At 46.5% G+C, this 13,960-nt stretch overlaps 1 protein-coding gene across 2 annotated transcripts in view; it reads left to right on the top strand.

Annotated features, from left to right (window-relative positions):
• The window catches only part of STAMBPL1 (STAM binding protein like 1), a 59,356-nt gene that overhangs the window by 13,101 nt on the left and 32,295 nt on the right, over positions 1-13,960 (top strand). The window contains exons 1-2 of one of the 2 annotated variants that reach the window (XM_039480869.1): positions 9,137-9,244; positions 9,288-9,480. The exons of the other annotated variant lie outside the window; for it this stretch is intronic. The gene's annotated coding sequence lies outside the window, so the exon portion shown is untranslated. Of the gene's footprint in view, positions 1-9,136; positions 9,245-9,287; positions 9,481-13,960 lie in introns of those variants that run through there. 2 annotated transcript variants of the gene reach the window in all.

Genomic DNA, 13,960 nt, shown 5'->3' with positions numbered 1-13,960 from the left:
AAAACCATGGAAAGGCTGATATAATATGCAATCAGTAAAATATTAATTCCAATCAACATGGCTTCCTGGACAGTAGGTCTTGTCTAACAAACTTGTATGAAATTACAAGTTTAATTGGTTAATTGTGTTGATATAGTATACAGAGCCTTCTGTAAGGTATTTGACTTAATGCATGACATTCTGATTAAAAAATTAGCACTATGCAATCAGATGTTTCTCATGAGGTTTTGTAGGGGTCTGTATTTGGCACAATGCTTTTCAATATCTTTACCAATGATCTAGAAGAAAATATGAAATCATCTCTAGTAAAATTTGCAGATGACACAAAAATTAGCCTAATGTTGAATAATGATAAATCAGTTATACAGAGCAATCTAGATCATTCAGTAAGATGGGATGATTCAAACAACATGTGTTTTTAAAATAGTCAACTGCAAGGTAATACATCTAGGAGCAAAAGCCGAAATCCTCAAAGGTATTTGGTATTGAAATCAATGGAAGTTAGGAGAGAACTAAAAATCTTTTGACGATCTGGGCCAAAGAATGTAGGTCAGACTTAGAGAACAGAGCACTCTATTCTAAAAAGCAGTAACTCTGAAAAAGACATAATGGTCATGGTGGATAACTATATGAACATTAAGTATCAGAGGGGTAGCCGTGTTAGTCTGGATCTGAAAAAGCGACAGAGACCTGTGGCACCTTATAGACTAACAGATGTATTAGGTCCCAGTGCAATGTGACGGCTAAGAGAGCTAACATAATCTTTGGATATATAAAGAGGAATATGGAGTACAAGTAAGGAGTTAGTATTACCTCTGCATACACCATTAGTGAGATCATTACTGGAATATTGTGTTCAATTCTAGTGTCCGAACTTTAAACAGGATGCTGAAAAATTACAAGGAAAAAGCTAAAAGAATAATTTGCAGTCTGGAAAACTTGCCTTTATAATAAGAGACTGAACTCCTTTAGTCTATTTAGTTTATCCAAGAAAAGGTTCAGCGATAAGTTGATCATGGTCCCAAAGGCCTGACATGGGAAGATTTGATAGTAGACAGCCTTTTAATCTAGGAAACAAAGGCATATCAATGACAGAAACTGAAGATGACCGATTCATATTGGAAATATGGTGCAGCTTTTTAACTGTGAGGGTAATTAACCATTGAAAAACATCTTGGGGTGTGATGGATTCGCCATTACTTGAAGTGTTGAAATCAAAATTAGATGTCTTTCTAAAAGATATGATATAGCTGAGCTAGAAGATTGGCTTGATGCAGGAATCACTTGATGAAATTCTGTGGCATGTGTTATGCAGGAGATAAGACTAGAGAACCATAATGGTGCCTTCTGGCGTTAAAAATCTAATAAAATAGCCCCTTTTCTGCAACAGTCATTTCCAGATTACAGAAGTCTTCAGTAACTTCTCAGAAAGAAATTAAAAAGGAAAACAACCATAGTGGCTGGGGCTAAGAAAGGCAGGAGGGACGTTTTACTTTAATTAGTTCAGCGTTTGGTTTTCAGTTCCTAAGAGAAGCTGTGGATGCTGTCTCCAAACTGATCTGATAACAGCTCCGTTGTCATTACTATTTCTGTTTCAAGTCTTTGGCTCCGCTTGAGTGTTGCTTTGGCTAATTATCCTGTTGAACAGAAATGAACAGCACCACCTAGTGAATAGTTTGGGAACAAAAATGAGATTTGTCATTTTTAAGACTGGTGCACTTTTACAAAGTGGTATGTGTACATTCTGAAGTATGAATGGAAAGCTTATAAAAGATTCACTGAGCAGGCATGTAAAGTTAGTAAAGGATGCAAGAAGTCAAAGTTGTTTTTTGAGTGTAGAACCTGTTTAAGCACAAACTTGTAAAAGGCAATAACCTGTGAAAAGAATAAAAATGTTATGGTGATCCATATATCAGGTTTCAGCAGTAAATGCTTAACTTTTCAAAATGGGCTTATGTTGAAGGCTATATTTCAAATAGCTGAGGTCCAGCTTCCCCTTTTGCACATGAAATTCATGGCCTCAAATTTAGTCCTTGTACCTGACTGCCTGAATTGTGCTGTTAATCAGGAACTCTGAGGGCATGGCTACACTTGCAGATGTAGAGCGCTGTGAGTTAAACCCACCTTCAGAGAGCTCAGTAGGGAAAGCCCTGCAGTCTGTCCACACTGAGAGCTGCTCATGCACTGGCGTGGCCACATTTGCGGCACTTGCAGTGGCATTGGGAGCGGTGCATTATGGGCAGCTATCCCACAGAGCACCTCTTCCCATTCTGGCGCTGTGGCTTGTGGGAAGGGGGTGGGGGTGCGGGGCATTCTGGGTCCTGTCCCAAAGCCCCATGATGCATTGGTTCACATCCCAGCATTCCCTGTGCTTCCGTCTACAATTGGCGCCATCTTTCAACATTTTTTGTACTGCGCGCTCTGTCTTCCCTTTCGGTCCACGGGAATGGAGCCCGAACTGCTGAGGAGTATGCTGACGAGTCTCGCCAGCACATAACATTTGGCAGTCGAGTTATTCCTTAGGATCCAAAGTGACAGTGAGAGCTCAGACAATAATATTGACTCAAGTAATGCATATGACACGAGTTTGCTTGTGGCATTCACGGACATGCTCACCACTGTGGAACATCACTTTTGGGCTTGGGGAAGCAAGCACTGAGTGGTGGGATCACCTCACCATGCAAGACTGGGATGACGAGCATGTGCTGTACTCTCCATAACATTTGTGAAGGGAAGGGTGAACAATTCACTCAGGCATGGAACTTGGAGGTTCAATACCTGGAGGCTGAATTTGAACAGCCAGAGAGCAGGACTATTAGAGGGGCCCAGAGCAGGGCTGCAAGGATTAGGGATGCCTTGAGGGAGCAATTTGAGACTGAAAGCCACTGGTAATGTCTGGTGCCCTGCATGGGCGTGAAGTTCAGTGGTTCCAATGTTAGTAGGAATCTCTGTTTGCCACGCTGACTTGCAGTGCCTGTTTCTTTCCTGGGCTAAGGTATCTTTTATTTAATGCAATAATAAAAAATGTTTTCAGAGCCAAAAAATTAATTTATTGAAATAAAACTCAACTGCTTGGGAAACAGAAAGGGCAAGGGGGTGGGGTGGGGAACAGTCCAATCACAGATTTGTGTATGTCTTGTCTGGAGTGCTGTGCAATGAGTGCTGCAATTCAGGATGGCTATACTGCATGGTGATGGGGGTTGAGTGCTGTGGGTAAGGGTCGTAGTTTTCAGGGCTGGGTGGTGAAGCTACAGGTGTTGGAGGCAGCTGGTGGCGGTAAGAACCCAGATGTTGGGGAAAGTGAGTTTGAGGTGAAATGGGGGCACAAGGGATAGACTTTTGGGGCAAGGGCTATTGGAGGGGGGGAGGCGGGCACGTGATAGGGCTCCACCTGCCTGGCTTCGAGCGCCTGGATAGAGTCTGCTTGGTGCGCCATTATGCTTATCAGCTGATCCGTGCTTTTCTGCCGGAGCACCGTGTTTTTGTGCCGGCACTCCTTGTTCTGCTGGCGGATCGTCCTTTCACTCTCCCACCACTCCTGCACTTTTTGATTTTCATTACTTGAATGCTGCATTACTTCATGCAACATGTCTTCCTTGCTTCTACGTGGCCTCTTCCTGATTCTTTGGAGTCTTTCGGCCGGTGATAACACAGATGGCTGAGATCTCAAGGTTGCATCTATAAAGGCAAAATGCAACACTTAACAGAGGCAGCATTGTTCACACCAGACAGAGCAATGATTCCCCTGTACTTCAGGGCAAGCACAGTCTACACAATAGCATAATTTGCCCGTCCCAAAGCGAGCGCAAATAAACCCATGGGAGCCCCAAAATGGTGAGTAAGCACGGGATCAAGTGTGACTGATTGTTTCACGGCTGTACTGTCCTCTGTGTTTCTGTGCCTTCGGGAGAGCCAACAGCAGCAGGGGGTCCCTCTACTGAACATTGTCCCCACATTTTCCACAGGAGTTTGTCCTGGAAGATATCTCGCTGCTGAGGGTGACCTGGGAAGCAAGGGAGGGTCTTCTACTGCAATGTGGCTTCCACCTTAGCCCATATGCACCTTGCCTGTGTGCAGCAATGGTCCCCCTGCCCCTCACAGAACAGTGGCGCGGACAAGTTAGCCTTACTGGGACAAGGACCACAGTGGCTCTCCCGAGAAACCTGCGCAAACACATTGCCTAAGTTCTGGATGAGACCTTTGAAGAGATCATTGAGGCCGATTACCGTGATGTGAAAGAGCACATCAATGGCCTATCAGACATCCATGCAGCCCTAATCCTCCTCGCCCCAAGAGCCCGCACTGAATAAATTCCTTCCCAGAATAAAAGCTGCTTACCGGGAACCCCCTCTGGTGTTTGTCCTTCCCCAAGCACCAGCTGCCGTGACTGGCTGCCTTCCTCCCGGTTTGAGAACAGCTCCTGGCTGCATGCATCTAGGGATTCCAGGGTGTCTTCCTCCTTAGCACCCTGGCTCCCGCTTTCCTCCTCCTCCTGCCTTGTTGAACTGGGCTCTGAAGTGTCCATGGTGGTACTCGGAGTGGAGGTAGGGTCACCCCCAAGTATCACATTCATCTCTTTGTAGAAACAGCAGGTCACGGGGGCAGCACTGGAGCAGTTGTTTGCCTCGCGGGCTTTGAGGTAGGCATTCTGCAGCTCCTTCACTTTAATCCTGCACTGCAGTGTGTCCCAGTCATGGCCCCTTTCCATCATGTTCCTTGATATCTGCCCAAAGGTATCGTAATTCCTACAGCTGGAGCGCAGTTGGGACTGGACAGCTTCCTCCCCCCAAACACTGATGAGGTCCAGCACCTCGCCATTGCTCCATACTGGGGATCGCCTGGTGCATGGAGGCATGGTCACCTGGAAAGATTTTCTGAGAGCACTCCATGCCTGGCTAAGCAAACAGGAAGGGTATTTTCAAAATTCCCAGAGAATTTAAAGGGCGGGTCTGACAGTTGGTCACTTAAGGGTAAAGTGATGTAGAGTTCAAAGTGATTACCAGAGTGGCTAGAACAGGCATTGTGGGACACTTCTGGAGGCTGATCAGAGTGCATTAATAGGACAGGTTGTCCACACTGGCGCCGCAGCGCTCCAGCGGGGGCGCAGCAAACGTTATTCCACTCGCCAAGGTGGAGTACCAGGAGTGCTCCAGCCACGGAGTCAGAGCGCTCTACATGCCTTGCCAATGTGGATGGGGAGTGAGCTAGTGCACAAGGGGCTCCTTTATTGTGCACTAACTCGCAAGTGTAGCCAAGCCCTGATTTGCACGTACAAACTACCCACAAAAAATAAGCCACCCTTTTGAAAATGTGGCCACTTGATTACTTTTCAAGATTTGCAAAATAAAATTGATATCCATAAAAAGTCAGTCTTTCAGATACATACATAAAGGAATTTCTTGCAAAAGTTTATCGTTTGGTTACTACTCCTGAAACATCTGGTTATAAAATCATATCTTTAAACTTTAGAGTCCTATTCCATTTCCAGTGTAGTCAATGGGAGCAGGACTGAGAGCCTAAATTGTCATATAGTTTTAGTATTGCAATTAGTATAGAATTTAGGAACATAGCCCCAACTGGACCCTATGTATCTACCGTATGTACAAATATGGTTTTCCCCCTCACCATCGTAGCCGAGCATCTAACAATTTTTAAATATTTACCCTTACAAAACTCCTGTTATTCCCACTTTTCCACTGAGAAACAGAGAGATTAACTGACTTGCCCAAGATCATACCAGAAGTCTCCTCAATCCCAGGTTAGTGCCTAACCACTGGACCATCCTTCCTCTTCTGACCTGTGTGGAGGGGCAGGCCATTGGAAAGAGGAAGGACAGAGGCAGATTTACCATGAAACAAACAGTGTGGTGGCACGGGGCCCCCAATGACAGGGGCCCCCCAAATGCAGGACCAGGCAGCACACTGACATCTGCAGTTCCCCTCCCCACAAGGGGCACGCAGAGACATGCCAGCAGCAGGGCTAAGGCGGCTCCCTGTCCACGTTGCCTCCCTCCCTCTGCACCGCTCCCAGAAGGGGGTGGGGGAGAGAGAGAGAGAGAGTGTCCCCCCATTGGTCCATGTGTTGCCTCCACCCTGACTCCGCAGCTCCCATTGGCCGGGAACTGTGGCCAATGGGAGCTGCGGGGGCGATGCCTTTGGGCAGCAGCACACAGAGCCACCCCCCGCCTAGGAGCCACTGCCAGAGGGGTGTGCTAGTTGCTTTGGGAGCCGTGTCCCCCAAGGTACCCTAACCCCTCCCAAACCCCAACCTCCTGCCAGAGCCCACACCCTGCACCCAAACTTCCTCCCAGCGCCCTCACCCCCTCCTACACCACTGCCCCAGCCCAGAGCTCACACTCAGCACCCAAATTCCCTCCCAGAGTCCAACCCCTAAACCCCTCCTGCACCCCAACCCCCTGCACTAATCAAGGTACATCTCTTTATTTTCATTTACTTACTATTACTTATAATATAGGAGGATGAAGAAAAAAAGAATGAAAATGGGGGGAGGGGGGTAATTAAGAGAATGTTCTTTTTCTTGGCTGGGTCCCCAGGGGGGCCCTGAAAATGAAGCTGCACACAGGGCCCCACTAACTCTAAATCCGCCACTGAAGAAGGATGAATTTTATATTTCACTTGAACTAATTGGAACTAGCTACTCTGGTCACTTTGCTTTAATTGCGGGGAGGGATAGCTCAGTGGTTTGAGCATTGGCCTGCTAAACCTAGGGCTGTGAGCAAATCTGAGAGAGAGAGGGCCATTTTGATGGGTCCTGCTTTGAGCAGGGGTTGACTGATGATCTCCTCCTTCCCTCCCAACCCTATGTTGCTTCTTGTTCCCCTGTTCTTCATCTGGATTTTATCTGTTTAGGTCCAGATCGTGCAACTGAATCCATGCAGTCAATAGGGCTCTGAGCAGGCACAGAAGTCCATGCATGGAGCAATTTGCAGGATCAGGGCCTATGGCCTGCAGAGGGCCCAATCTCTCAGATTTATACATGTGCTTAACTTTGTGCACTGAGTAGTCCCATTAACTTCAACAGGTCTGTTCACAATGCATAAGGTTTTAAGCACACATATAAATCTTTGCAGGATCAGGTCCTTAGATTGAAAACTCTATAGTCAGCTGATACATCAGCAAAGCACTTTGCACATATTGGGCATTAACTAAATAATATCAACATGAGATATTATAATAACCGGGTCTGTTTTACTGTTAGCACTGCAGACACAGAGGGTTTCTAAGGACAGCATACTTGTTAGTACAGTACATAAGAATGGCCATACTTGGTCAGACCAATGGACTAACCCCGTAGCCTGTCTTCCAATAGTGGCAAATGCAAGGTGCTACAAAGGGAATGAACAGAACTCAGTGATTGATCTATCCTGTCATCCATTCCCAGCTTCTGGCAGTCAGAGGCTAGAGACACCCAGAGCATGGGTTTGCATCCCTGACCATCTTGGCTAATTGCCATTGATGGACCTATCCTCCATGAATTTATCTAGCTTTTTTTAAACCCTTCACAATATCCCTTGGCAACAAGTTCTACAGGTTGACTGTGCATTGTTTTAAACATGCTACCTACCTATTTCAAGATCTCTGGTTCTTGTGTTATGTGAAGGAATAGGTAACATTTCCTTATTCATTTTCTCCACACCAATCACAATTTTATAGACTGCTATCAATCTCCTCTTATTTGTCTTTTTTCAAGGTGAAAGGTCCAGGTCTTTGTTAATCTCGCCTCATATGAAAGCTGTTTCATATCCTTAATCATGTGTGTTGCCCTCGTCTGTACCTTTTCCAATTCTGTATTTTGTGAGGGGGGTGACCAGAACTGCCTGCAGTATTCAAGGTGTGGGTGGTACCATTGATTTATATAGTGGCATTATAATATTTTCTGTTTCATCTACCCCTTTCCTACTGGTTCCTAACATTGTTAGCTTTTTTGACTGCTGTTGCACATTGAGAAGTATGTGCCAAGAGTGTAAACCAGAAAAATTGAGAGAACATTATGCTAGGGCTACTGTGACAGCACAGGACACCTGCACTTTATCAGCTACCCAATCTGTCTAATCGGGATTCTTAAAGTTTATTACCAGAGAAAGAGAGTAAAGTCCCTTCCTTTCTCATTCCTCTGAAGCTAATCTTCTTGCTGGATGTTTATTTTCATTAAACTGCCTCCTAGGTGTTGCCTTTTCTCTTAAGGTATTTCTCAACATGATATTTCTTTAGTTCATATACTGTCCTTTAAAAAAAAAACATTTTGCAGACAAAACACATACCATGCCAACCCATAAATACATTTTATTAAATCTTTGGCTAACTAAATTAGCACAATGAACCCAAGGGTGGTGAATGGAACATATGAGACACACTATCTAGAGCCGGCGCCCCCCACCAGCCTGCCTTGGGCTCTGATCCTGCAAATACTTGTGTATGTGTATATATGTATCCTCACTATATGTTCCATTCTATGCATCTGAAGAAGTGGGCTATAGCCCACGAAAGCTTATGCTCAAATAAATGTTAGTCTCTAAGGTGCCACAATTACTCCTGTTCTTTTTGCGGATACAAGACTAACACCGCTGCTACTCTGAAACCTGCAAATACTTCCAAACCTGAATAGTTCTGATCAGGAGAGTGTCCTCCGCCCCCCACTGAACCCGTCCTGGGCGCAGTTATTCACAGTGCAAGTGTCTGCAGCCTTATCAGGCCCTTATCAGGCCGGTCCACAGAAGGTTTGGTAGGATGCGGCCAAGCAAGGAGATGGGAACTCGGTACGAGGTGGGGGCTTTGCCTTGCCACATACCTGTCCCATGGCTCGCGCGGCGGGAGCTAGGGGCGAGCCCGACCCCGCGCTTTGGGGAGGGGGCTCCTGCGGCGGGGGCCAGCCCGACCCCGCGCTTTGGGAGGGGGGCTCCCGCGGCGGGGTCCCCTGTTCTGGCGCTGGCTCCAGCCGGGAGGACGGTGCCCCGTGACTCCCAGGCGGCGTTTCCAGGCTCGCTCCCTGCAGCCGGACCGGCAGCGGGGAGGGGGGAGGCTGTTCCTGCCATGCTGCTTCCTGAGTGGCAGGGCGGGCTGCGGAGCTCCTCCTCCCCGTGCCTGGGGCCGCGGCTCGGCTCACTGCGGCGGGCTCGCGTCGGTAGCCGCCGAACCAGCTCCGCTCTGCCGCAGGGGCCGGGGGCGCCTGTGCCCCGCACCGCCTTGGGCGTGGGGCTGCCCGGCCCCGCTGCTGCCGAGGGGGACGGGACGCCCTGCCTGCGCGCCGAGCTCGCTGGAGCGCCCGGGCGGGACGCAGGCGGCAGGGCAGGGCATCCCCCTGCCCCGGGAGCCGGCTGCTGGCCGCCGGGAGCCGCCCGCCTCAGGCTCGGCCCCTCGCATCGCGTCCCGGTGCGACGCGCCTGCTGCCCGCAGCCCCCGCCCGCCGTCCCGCGGATGCGAGCGCCAGCAGCCTGCGCCGGGGGACCAGCCCGGCTTCCTGGTAAGAGCCTCCCCCCGCGCGCGCATCTGCCTCCCTCCAGCGGGGCGCTGCGGCGGCTCCGGGGCGCGCAGCGCAGGGACTGGGGCGCCGCCGCTGGCTGCAAGGGCGCAGATGCGCTCGGAGCCGGCGTGGGGTGCGTTGGGAGGAAACGAAACCTACCGCATCTGGGGGTTGCTGGTAAGCGGGGGAGGGTAAGACAGAAATCTCCTCCCTAAAGACTCAGGAGCTGTAGGGGGCGGCATCCCCCCACCCCCTTCCCTTGTGCGCCTATTGTTATTGGCTGCACGTGTAGTAATGGCACATTGGGTAGCCAGGGGTGCAGCCCCTGTCATAGGTGCTGGGACTAGGGTGCTGCCACACCCCCTGGCTTGCAGTGGTTTCCATTATATCCAGGGTTTTCAGTTTGGATCAATGGCTTTCAGCATCAGCAGCCCCACTGTACAAATTGTTCCAGCACCCCTGGCCCCCCGTAGGCAGCCGCAACCAGGAATGTCCCCGAGCCATTAGCGATGGCGTCCTGTTGTACCATAGCCAATTCTGGGTCGTCAGAGTGCCTTGACCAGTGGCCCTGTGGCAGAGGCACTGGAACAATTTGTACAGTGGGGGTGCTGAGAGATATTGAACCAAACTGTAAATCCTGTGTAATGGAAACTGCTTGAAGCCATGGGGAGAGGCAGCACTTCCAGGACCTCCAGTTCCAGCACCTATGCCCTGTGGAAAACAACAGCTGTAAGATGGCACTGATAGCATGCACCTGGAGAAACTCTGAATAGCATAACCCTGGGGCAGAAAGGGGGTCAACATCCGTGTTAGCTCTTGATGTGCCTGGGGCATGGCCAGCTCTGATATGGTGTCATAACCTATGACACTACATTTTGCAGGGCTAATAGGAATGGGCCAAATTCTGCCCTCACTGCCCTCCAGTGTAAATCTAGGAGCAAAGTTTGATCCAGTATTCTTTAGTTTTTAAAAATATCATGGTAATAGATTTTTTTTTAATTGCACATATTCTTAGGCCCTGTATATGGTCTGGGCACTACAGTGGCATAACTGCAAAGCTATGCTGCTGTAGCATCTTAGCGTAGATGCTTTTTACATAGAAGGGGTTTTTGGTCAATGCAGATAATCCAGTTTTTCAGGAAGCAGTAGCTAAATTGATGGAGGAATTCTTCAATTCAACCCAGCTTCATCTACACTGGAGGTTAGGTTAGCTTAACTGTGGCACTCAGGAATGTAAATTTTTTTACACCCCTGAGCAATGTTGTTAGGTCAATCTAAATTTTAAGTGTAGGCCAGGCCTTATATATGCAGTCAGGCAAAAAACAGAAGCATCATGATAATAGATTTTTAAAAATTGTACACACAATCACGCAAAGAACATGATCAGTTTGGAAAGTGGAAGAAGAGGGTAAAAAGAATGAAATAGAAGCAATATTTAATTGTAGTGTCTGGAAACCTGAGACTTTTAAAGTATGCAGGTTCTTGTACTGTGGTCCATCATCCTAGTGTCTAAGTGCCTTTCAGGCTTGCATTAAGCATTGTGACTAACATCTGTCATGTGTTTGTTCTCTCATGCACTCCCAAGGGGGAAAAGTGTGTAGCAGAGTGTTTTGTTTTGGAATTTATTTAAATATATTTATTTAAATAGTCACATGTTGCTATGTGTTTGTCAGAGAAGGTACGGCCAAAGAAATGTGCCTCACACTAGAAATTGAAGATTCATGATGGTTCTTATTTCTTGGGGGAGTTCATTCCAGAGTCTTTGTCTGGTCCCCCCAAAAGCTTTGTCTCCTGCAACAATGAGCTTTACCCTTAATATGAGCTCCATGGTCTTAGTGGAGTGCAGTTGTTGACCATGGTATGTATCAGGGGCAATGGAAGGTCCCTAAAAGTGAGGGGGGGCCACCGGCACCCGAACTGTCTCCCCAAGCCTCGATGTTGCTCCTTCTCCCTGAGCACCCGTTGCGCCTCTTCCCTGGAGGCCCCTCCCATCTCTCCTCTTTGCCCCCCCCCATCGCTCGTCCTTATGGCTGGTAAAAAGTGGGGGGCATAGCCCTCCCACTTTTAAAAGCGATGGGGCCTTGGCCCCTTGGCTCCCCCTGTTCCAGCACCTATGGTATGCATCCTGAAGCTTAAGTGGATCTTCTAGATATCCTGGGCCCAGGCCATAGAGCACTTGAACATAAAGGCTAACATGATTCAGTATTCTATGAGAAGTCAGTATAGGGAATGGAGGACAGGTTTTAGCTTTTACGGTAGCCTATGTTGCTGAGTGTTGCAGGGCTGGAGCAGCCACGGAAAAAAATTAGCAGGTACGTAGCACCCACCGGCAGCCAAGCTCCCCTCCCACACCCCCACTCCCGCCCTGCCAATCAACTCTTCCCCCTCCCTCCCAGCACCTCCCGCCCACCACAGATCAGCTATTCTATGGTGTTCAGGAGGTGCTGGGAAGGAGGAGCGGGGATGGGGTGCTCTGTGGGGGGAGGGGACAGAAAGAGGTGGGGAAGAGGTAGGGGGTGCAGGGTTGGGGAAAGGGGTGGAGTGGGGACAGGAAGAGGTGGCGAGGGTGGGGGAACGGGGTGGAGTGGTGGTGAAGCCTGCAGCTGAGCACTCCTGGGGAAAATTAGAAGCTGGCCCCTGTGGTCCCATAGCCAACTTGAGATGGTAGAAAATGTTTCTTGTAGATACTGCTTAATTATAATCGCACAAATTTTACTGAACATATCACAGATAATATTGTGCCAATTAAAATAATTGTAAACATGAGATTTTTATTTTAAAATATTGTGATAATGAAATAAATAATGGGATGTAATGGCTTAATCCTGCAAACATACATATGAGTAATTTTACTGAAGTGAGTAGTATAAGAAGACTTCTCATATGAGTTAACTTACATGCATAAAATATGCGCAACATCAGGTCCTAAGGCATTTCCTGGAAATTGATTACCATCTTAGGGAAAATTGATAGCCCAAGGTGAAAAGATATGATTAAATCCTGGGCTGTTGAGGGAATGACAAGGCAAATTTTGTTAAAAAAAACTTTTAAAAGTTTGATAAAAATAAATACTGAGCCTTTGTTTTCTTTAACATTTAAACAAACAGGTTTCTTTGTACTTGTCTGACTCAGATGTTATTTCCTTGTCAAATATTATATTGATACTGTGTGTTACTTTCTATTTAAAGTATTTTTCTTTATTTTTAATAAATAGATAAATGTTAATCTTTAAGAAAAATTTTCTGGTCACAATTTCCAATGTTAATGAAATTATCGCTTCATTATATCAAAGCAATGGGTGCTTGCTTCTAAAATTCCTGGTAGTTGGATATTATTTCCTGATTAAAAATGATTAAAAATGAATCAGAAACCAGCTTTATATTATTTTTAAATAATACTTTTATCAATAAGATGATTTTTGCTTGATTGAAGGGAAAATGTTTTCTGCCTGTTCCTCTATTAAAGTATAGGAGCTGTATCCCTAATTCTCCAATAAACAGTAGCTACCAATTAAATCTCCAAGTTGATGGTGGTGAAGGGAGGGATTATCACAATACCCCAATCTTATTTATTAATTTTATTTATTAGTGACTGGAAGAGGAAACCAGTATTGATTATATGTCCTATATGAATGCAACACTATACAGAATAATAGCTTACATTTATGAGTAGTTACATTATTTTTTTTTTCAGTTCTCTGTAAATTGTAGATTCTTCTGTAGCTCTGATTATCAGGTCAGAGGAAATGTTCAATATGGGTATTACTGAAGTAGAACACCTTTGTCTTAGGAAAGAAAAGTTAATTGTGCCCTTACTACCCATTGACAAAAATGTCTAGTTTCCCACAGAACTGGCTGAATAATGTTCGTTTAAAAAAAATTATTTGACAAATATGATACATAGTGAATATTTTTTTAAATTATTTGCCTGGCTCTGTTAAGTAGTCTAGAAGTACAATCCAGTCACAAGTGCCTTAAAAACACTATTCACAAGCCAAATTTAAAAGGATGTACTTTGCTCCCATTTTTTTAAAAGTACATGTTTACCCTACCTGTATATAAAATGAATTATCCACTAATCAAAGTGCCTGAAGTCAAAGGGACTACTGATGTGCTTAAAGTTAAGCACGTATGTAACTGTTTGCAGAGTTGTGGGCAGAATTCACACCCTTAGCAAATATATAAAAAATTAAGTGTTACAAGTATCTGCCAAATTTTTTTTTGTAAGAAAAATGGTACTCGTTAAAGCACTCTAAATTCTTCTGTACGTGATTTTCAGTATGCTTATAAACATGAAATATTCTGAATCATCTAGGACAAATCATTTAGGTCAGAGGTTCTCAAACTGTGATCCGTGGACCACCAGTGGTCCGTGAGTTCCATTCAGGTAGTCTGTGGATAGTTCCCTCTAAGGTGTGCGCCTGGGCGGCTGCACATGAGAGAATGAAGGGCAGGCATGGCTCCACTAATTAGGTGCCTGG

Source organism: Mauremys reevesii, linkage group 7 (assembly GCF_016161935.1).
Source record: "Mauremys reevesii isolate NIE-2019 linkage group 7, ASM1616193v1, whole genome shotgun sequence".
Lineage (NCBI taxonomy): Eukaryota > Metazoa > Chordata > Testudines > Geoemydidae > Mauremys > Mauremys reevesii.
Note: the sequence above shows the minus strand (reverse complement) of the source record. Positions and strands in the feature narration are given on the sequence as shown.